This window comes from Atta colombica, unplaced genomic scaffold (genome assembly GCF_001594045.1).
Source record: "Atta colombica isolate Treedump-2 unplaced genomic scaffold, Acol1.0 scaffold92, whole genome shotgun sequence".
In the NCBI taxonomy this organism is placed as follows: domain Eukaryota; kingdom Metazoa; phylum Arthropoda; class Insecta; order Hymenoptera; family Formicidae; genus Atta; species Atta colombica.
Genome location: NW_017259586.1, coordinates 283,163 through 290,964, shown reverse-complemented (window position 1 = coordinate 290,964; position 7,802 = coordinate 283,163).

Sequence of the window (7,802 nt, the reverse complement as noted above, 5' to 3'; positions counted from 1 at the left end):
TATATATATATATATATATATTCACACAGAATTATATAAGCACTTAGGATTCAGCTAGACGTTTAAAGCATGGATTTCTAGAGTTTGTATTTATACACAGAATATTGCGTGACTCATAAATTATGCGTTCATATATAAAATAGAATAATGTACATTATACATTGTATAACATTTGTATGAACAGTGATTCTAAAATTTTTATTATATTAATGACTTTTTGGTTTCTTATTTTCTCTCTTTCTCTCTATTTCTTGTTCTGTGAACAAAAAATTAATTCGAATTTATTAAGTGCGCACGTATCAGAATTTATAATATTATCTTTTTCGATTTTTTGATTAAAGAAGTATCGCGCATTTTTAATTTCAAATCAAGTGATGTCAAGATATGATAATCATAATTAATTTTAATATTAATCAACCGTATAAATTTTGAATTTTTATCTTGACAAATTGTTAAAATCGTCTGCAAACTTTTTTAACATTTACATTATATTGCTATTGTATTATACTTTATATTCGCTTATTATCTTTCTCGTTATAATATGATTTTTGCTACATTTAAGCAGAATTAGAAATGTGAATAGATTCTAACATGTATGATTTGTTGATTTATATTTAATAAGCATTGAGAAGGAATTGCGATAAAAATCATTTTTGTCCCTCTTCCTAAATTCATATCAGCTTTATAATTCCCCAAAGGAAGCTGATTCTGAACCTCGTCTCTTATGAATCACTGCAATTTGAATCACTTTCAATTTGAATGATTTGTAGGGATATTCGACCTCAATTTGGCAATTGAGGCCGATATGGAGGTATATATTTTATCCTTAGTTTTGTTTGAATTTTTTAGGGATGTCAAAAATGGCATTTATTATAACCACTCCTTTGAAACAGCGAAAAATTTCTGTATCCACAGAGTAACAAGAAATCTCAGTGATTATTTAGTATTGAAATAAATAATAATAACGTTTTTCTGTCGCCATTTATTATCCTTACAACGTATTGCATAATATGATTATGTTTAATTGTTGTAATAAAATTAACTTTTGCACATATAAAAAGAAGAAGTACATATAGATTGAATAGCTTTTTAAATTAATATCACGATTAATAACTAATTAATTAATAATTAATTAATTAATTACTAACAATAATTAATTTTATTTTCTATATTCTATATAGTATTCTATATAATATTTACATACAGAATTCTGCATAGTTGCTATTATAATGATTAATCTTATTCGAATTAATCTTATCTACATTAAAATAATATTTTTGATAATAGAATTTTTGACAAATTTGTCATACTTTAAATTATATATTATGTATTATGCAAAACAATGTTTATTAAAAAATATTTATCATAAAATATTAAAATTATTTGTATTATAAACTAAAACTCTAATAATACTAATAATATTAAAACTCGATACTACAGTGTTTCCGTATTAATAAGTTAATTATTTTCGATTTCTTTGAGAGACATTTTTTATCATTATGATATTTGATTTAATAAGAGTGTGATTAGATAAACTTTTAGAAGTCGTTACGCCAAATTTCATTTTTGAATGCATAAATAAAAGGGTTCTTTCCCTACGATGCATTAAACACAGTCTTTTAGTTGCTGTCTGATTTTTTTCTAAAATAATAATGTATTTAATGATGAGTGTCACGTACTCCAAAAGATTTGAAGTTATTTCTTTTTGGATGTACCCGAAACGGTAGAAAATCTCACAGAAAGTAGCTGTAAGAAAAGGCGTTTATAAACGAGTGTAAAAAGTGATATTAACCAATATTATTGATCTATCGGACCGCGATGTGAGACATATGCATATGTCGAAAGATATATCTATCATGCTCTTTGAACAGGTGTATATATGACGATGATGATTGTATATATAAATATAATAAAACCATCTCTATATGAGTATAAAAAAAAGGTTTTATTTTGTATTTCTTTTATAAATAATCTGAATTACTCATGTAATCTTGATTATAGATTTCTCATCACAGGAATGTAAGGTGATCAAAAATTTGAAGATTAAACGAACTTGCAAAGTAAAGTTCGATCTTATGCCTTGTCTCGTTCGGATGAACAACTACGTAGTCACGTCTCCGTGCCTGCCTTATCAAAAGAATAAAGTAAAAAGGGCGGCGCTTGCATCGCCGGCGCTGCTCACTGCGCTACTGCGCCATATTAATGCTTCATTATTTAAAGTCTCGGAGCAAATCTATTGGGAAGGAAGAAGCGTATAGGAGCTTGAAGTGAGGGAGGATCCGGACGAGACATAATTAAAATCGAACTTCACTTTGCAAGTAGCTGGACGTCGATAGCTCTGTGTGATTTTACGCACCCCAATGAAGAGTGAGTCGCAATCGGGCGATTGAAGGTCTCTGATACATTGTAGATGTAGTAGTCTAAGATTTTCATAATCCGGATGGTTGGCGAAACGGGAAAAAGAAAGTAAAGGCTGAAGACCGCTGAGCTGAGCTTTTCATCCGATCTGGAATCTTAATAACTACTTTGGATTCTCAGAAAATTTGGGAGATTCTTATCCGCTAAAGTTGCGCGCGCTGACCCGAGCCTAGGGTCAATAAAAGGACTAACTTTCTTGTGATAATATCTAAAGAAAGAGATTCATGAAAAAACTTTGCTAAATTAGAAATAATCGAAGCTGGTCCCAGATAAATTCGCAGCACGGTTTCTGGTCTCTTAATGAGGCTAACATCCTTACTGAAACGTTTAACTTAGTGGGTGGTTGCCGATGACCGTATCTGAGATGAAAAAAATAGCTAAATAGATGGTGTTGAATGACAAGTAAGAAGCTATGTCTTCTGCGCTAAGAATTCGAGGATTTGTTTCTTCTGGAGCAAATGATGCGATTCGATTCTTTTGACAAAAGTCCCACCAGTCGTTTAGTGGGCGAGCGTACTGCTTGATTGTGGTCGGAGCAAGAGAGGTAATTAGAACGTCCACTGTTGAGACAGGGACGGACGCGCTAAGAATGCTTGCCTGATAATCTGCATATTATCAGGGAAAGATTTTTCCTTTCCAGATAGTGCTGGAAGGAGAAGATAAAAAATGAGAGAATACGAAAATCAGCATGTCTGAAACCACCAAACAGAATAGGGGGAATCATGATTGAGATGGCCACCAAGGGATTACCAACACCCCTGTCGAAGTGGCCAATCTGATTAAAGGCTGACGTCGACAGGAACCATTCTGTGTCTCTAACTAGAGAGGCGTGATTCTATGTCCGCGATCACATTGTCAATTGTCAATTGAATATAGTTTACAAAAAGATAAATATTCCGCTTTTCACATCAAGATCAGATATCCCTAACAACGTTCGATAAGAGAAGATATTGAATTGGATCCGAATTTATTTATGTAGAAGGAGGATGTTGGAATCCTTGAAATTGTCGGCAAAATATTTTAGGGCAAAAGGACGCTTTCAGTTCTAATATATTAAGTGCAGGTGACTTTTCTCCAGGGCCTACCATTCGTGCGTTCGTTGGTCGTCGCAAGCGACTCCCCAGCTTGTTGAGGATACATCCGAGAAGATTTCCAGAACGAAAGGCGCTTTAAACGGATGACATTGAATTGCTTGGTGTTGGAGAGAATCTTAAGCAATTAAAGTCGTCTTGCAAATACGAAGAAATTACCATTTTGCTGGAAAAGTCTCCAGATGAGGAGAGAAAGATCAAAAACTTCTCTCTTTCAAATCTCTTGATATACAGAGAGTATTGAACCGCCGAAAGGATTGAAACGAGAGTTCCAATCATACTATTGATCGATTTTTGAGAGAATGTCTGGATTAGAGACAAGAAAGCCTTTTGTTTATTAGGAGGAATGGATATGGATTGTTGAACCGAATCGAAAATAAAGCTCAAGTATTTGTATCTCGATGATGAGGTAAGTTGTGATTTAGCATGAAAAATTAATAGAGAAACCGAGAGATGATAGCAGATCTAACGATACTTGAATGTTTCTGCAGTTCGAGGCCTAGGAGCAGAAAATCATTTAAGTAGAATGGCTACCTTTTCAATAGTTTGAGCGGTGTTTATTTCCTCCAAAAAATTACTGTCGAACAGGAAATTGTCGACTAGAGCCAAGTTGTCTTCCCCAAAAAATTCAGGGAGGGAACGACGAAAGCTCGCCTTGCCTTGAATGAATAAGCTGTAGTGGTGGTCCACAAACGGATACCTTCTGCAATTTTTGAAAACGCTGTTTTTCCCTCCAGTGATATCTGGGCGAAATCCAGATTAATAATGGCTCAGAGAGCCATTGCAATGATTGAGGATGCTATCCAATTGATATTGACTTCAATTGATATGCCTTCGATTGAGACTGACTCTGATATTTATCTCATGTGAACATTATAGCATTTAGGTTAGGGAATCTCTCTGTTCATTTTTGGAGGGGTGAGAAAGGAGAGCTCGTCCTGGATATATCTAGTATATCTTATAAAATAAAACTTTCTTAAGGTTGTCCTTAAGGACTGCGGGCAAAGAATTTCATTGGGTCCAAAATTGGCAGCCATAAAGAAGCGCTAGACTGCGCCTGCGCAATAAGTTGATAAATTCATCTGGCCGAGAATTCTCCTCGTTAACAGAAACTAACTTCTCAATGGATTTGACTAATGGAAGATTATTCACTGTCTCGAGAGAAGCCTCTGGAAAATAAGAGACAGAGAAATCATTGCAGGAGAAAATGTCGATTATGTTCTCTCTTTGCCATGGCAAAGAAGACGGGTCGACAAGGAGATCATACCTGATACGCTGCCGCGATCCTCTACGAGGATCGTCTATTTTGTCACATTCTCATATGGAACTTCGACAAGATCGCCAAATGAAGTCAAGAGGGTCTCGGAGAGCAATGCGTCTATCGATGTTCGCAATGTTTTAGATTCGTGAATGATAGTCCACCGAAGGGCCTCACGTTTCTTTACGAATTTGAAGAATTCAATGAGCGTTTGAAAAAATTCCTCTTGGGAAGCTGAGAAGCGTCCTGGGGATCATCTCAATCTCTTGTTCGGCGGACTATTGGAACGGCTGGATTTCGATCGCGATCTCTTGCCTCGCGAATGTTTATAATGTTTATACTTCTTCTGTCTCGAAGAACGTGAAAGGGTTCTGGTTATACATATGTCCCTCGATGAAAAACTAAAATTAAAATACTAAACGCGAAGCCGAACTCTGTTGCATCAGCAAAAACAGAAAATATAAGCATTAATATGACGCGGTAGCACAATAAGCAGCGCCGGCGCTGCCCTTTTTACTTCATTCTGGAAACTCTGTTGATAAAGCAGACACGAACAACATAGTCGTGCGGACAAGACATTGGCATGATTATCATATATCTTATGATGTTGTCCACCTGAAAACAATATTAAAAAGTTGAAACAATGTACGTTTTATCAATTAAATAATTGGTTACTTAAGAAGTCGTGAGAAGCGATACATTCACAATGAAAGCTATCATTGAAAATATATTTTCGCGATTCATAATTTGTAAAAAAAACAATTACAATTGCAACGTCAAATCGCAAAACAATCCAAAGAAAAAAAAAACAAAATTGAAAAGTATTTTACTTAAGTAGATTTAATAACAAAAAACTTATGTTAGCATTTCCAGAAAAATTTAATTAAAACTATATTAGAAAAGGGCTTAGAGCAATAGCTAATTGTTAGTTATATATTTTAAAATATTAAAAATACAAAAATAAACATTTAACATTTTTACTTTTAATCGAACATTGAAAATGTTCAGTACCTAATGTAAGGTTGAAATTTGTTTTGTATTTTTAATATTTTAAAATATAGCAACTAACTAAAATATAATATAACAATTAGCTACTTGCTCTAAGCCCTTTTCCAATATTTTATTAAATTTAATTAATTGAAAGTGGATAATTCAAATTTATTTAATTAAAACTATGTTTTATTACATTTTTATTTTGTTCGTTCCTGGTGCTGATCTTTTAAGCTACATGTTGCAATTCATAAACAACATGTTATTGCAAGTCAATTTCTCTTTATACTACAACAAAACTCAGAAGATATATTATAACATGAATTTAACTCAATATTAACGGTATAGTAGAACGTTTTTTATTTAAATATGTATGCTTATGTATATATATGATTCTATGTAATAAATAGAACAGATCTCTTTTTTATTATGTATCTCATTTTATATAACTGAATTATTTGTAACACTGGTTCCAGATTTTTCATCACAAGAATGTACCGTGATTAGAAATTGTGTAAAAATTAACACGTATGTCGTGATACCACCCACCATCTAAAAACAATACTTTAAAATATAAACAATACATCTCCTATTACTTAAAGCAACAAATTGATTACTTACTGCTGCGAGAAGCGTCGCGTCCATAGCGAGACCTTTTGTCATAAATGTATTTTTGCAATGCAATATTTGCAAAGAAAAGAGTTGCAACTGCAACATCAAATCGCAAAACAATTAAATACAAGAACGAAAAAATTATTAGCATAATTTTAGTAGATCAAATAGTTAAAAAATTGTTTTGCGTAAACAATATATATTCAAAAAAATTACCTCGCCCTTGATTTGCTTATCTCTTGTACTATTAAGTACGTCATAAATAGTAGTGCCAATCTCTCGGGCTTGATTCTTGCCGGTCTCGCAGGCCCATACAATTAGCATTACTTTCATAACATAATGCACCATGGTTGTTAAAAACATATCAAGAAGATGCTGATTAAAAGTAATGATTATTTCGCCTTGCCAGTGCACTATGAAATCATATATTTCACAAGTAATTTCAGCAAAGGTCACGATTACAGTTGCAAGAAGTTGCAAGCTGAAGATTATGTTTAGCAATTGCACAGTTTCATTAACCATTAGATGCTGTTTCATTAAAGTTTTGAGTTTTATTACAAAAATTTGATTACTCTGCGTTAAGCAAATTAAACTAGGAACAAATAATTTCATGTCATTTCTCATGAATCTTTGCATGGAATTCAGATCGTCGTTGATTTTTTTGAAACAGGCTTTTAATACACAAACACAATTTACATACAGCATATTCATATGAAACTCAAGCTGAAGCAAATATATTATAAGTGTTATAATTATGTATCTTTCAATCCAATTATTTGTTTTAAATAATTCCAATTTAGAGAAATATATGTATTGTTGCACGGCTAACAAGATGACACTCAACACATCCTTGGTATGGATCAATCTAGATAACTTCTGATAGGTTTCTGACGACAAAAGTTTTGAAGAGATTTCCCAAATTTTCTGTAGCAAGCGCATTCGTGGATTACATAAGATGTGCGTGATTATCATTATCAAACTATTGAACGTAAAGAAACAGACAGCCTCAAAGTTTCTAACAAAGCTTCTAATGATAATTGTTTTAAAAATAATACCGTGATTGAATATCAGGCATAAAACAAAAGAAACGCAAATAATCACGATCGACAAGATATAACGTGGTTTTGAAATCTCGAAATTCGAAGCATTGATCTTGTATGGAAATATTCCAAGAATACCACAATTAAAAAAGCAAGGGTACATTAAGGATTTAAAATCCGTGGCGTGCAACAACTGCCATTTTTTCTTCATGTTCCCTTTGAATTTTCGAACTAAGCACAATTGACAAAAATTCTTGGAGAGTAATAGTCTACATCACAACCTATATCTTAAATTATTAGTCAGTACATTCAATTAATATACCGAATTATTAGAATTAACACAGGTTTTAATAGCTTTTTAGATAATAATAAGTTAATATTTAGGTCGGTCTC